Source organism: Herpailurus yagouaroundi, unplaced genomic scaffold, assembly GCF_014898765.1.
Source record: "Herpailurus yagouaroundi ecotype Mexico unplaced genomic scaffold, PumYag 67793, whole genome shotgun sequence".
NCBI lineage: Eukaryota > Metazoa > Chordata > Mammalia > Carnivora > Felidae > Herpailurus > Herpailurus yagouaroundi.
In genome coordinates this window covers 2,797,288-2,798,061 of record NW_024420586.1, presented here as the reverse complement: position 1 = coordinate 2,798,061, position 774 = coordinate 2,797,288, and positions in this window count along the sequence as shown.

Below are 774 nucleotides of genomic sequence, written 5' to 3'. Positions count from 1 at the left end.
ATCTTCACAGTGTTGAGGGTCATGAGCTGCCCGTCCCGAATCATGTATTCAGTGAAAATACCCTTCGAAAATGATGGTGAAAAAAAAATATTTTCAGACAAGAGACTGACGGAAATCCTCACCAGTAGAATTTCCTTAAAGGAAATAGTAAAGAGTAAAGAGTGTCATTCAAGCTGAAGGAAAATGATGCCAGATGGAAATTCGGATTTGCAGGAAGGAATGAAGTACAAGTAAAAGTGTAAATATGCGGGCCGTTCTCATATTGACTGTTCAATACAATTACAATAATTGCGGGGAGGCTTAGCATACACAACTGCAATGGCATACGGGTCAGGGGCGGGGGTATAAATGGAATGTTCGAGGTCCTTGCATGGTCCCAGAAATAGGCAAAAATACCGTTTAACATTAGATCTTAATCAATCAAAGACACCTGTTTAATCTCTATTACAACTACCGCCCAGCAATCGTACTCCTGGGTATAGGCCCCAAAGAGATGTGTAGACACGTGCACCACAGGAGAAGGGTAAGAATGTTCACAGGAGCAGTATTTGAGACAGCCCCAGATGTTGATGGCGAAAGGATCAATAAATTGAAGTCTATTCATCCAGGGAAACAAAACAGAACGAGGGAGGGAGTTCCAGAGAGACTCTAACTGGAGGAGCTTGACAATCTTTCCCGGCAATAGCCACCGGAATGAATGAATTGATTTGCTTCACTCCGTTTAGGATTAAAGGATTAAAAGTTCCAGGAGAATGAGTCAGCCTCACATACTTT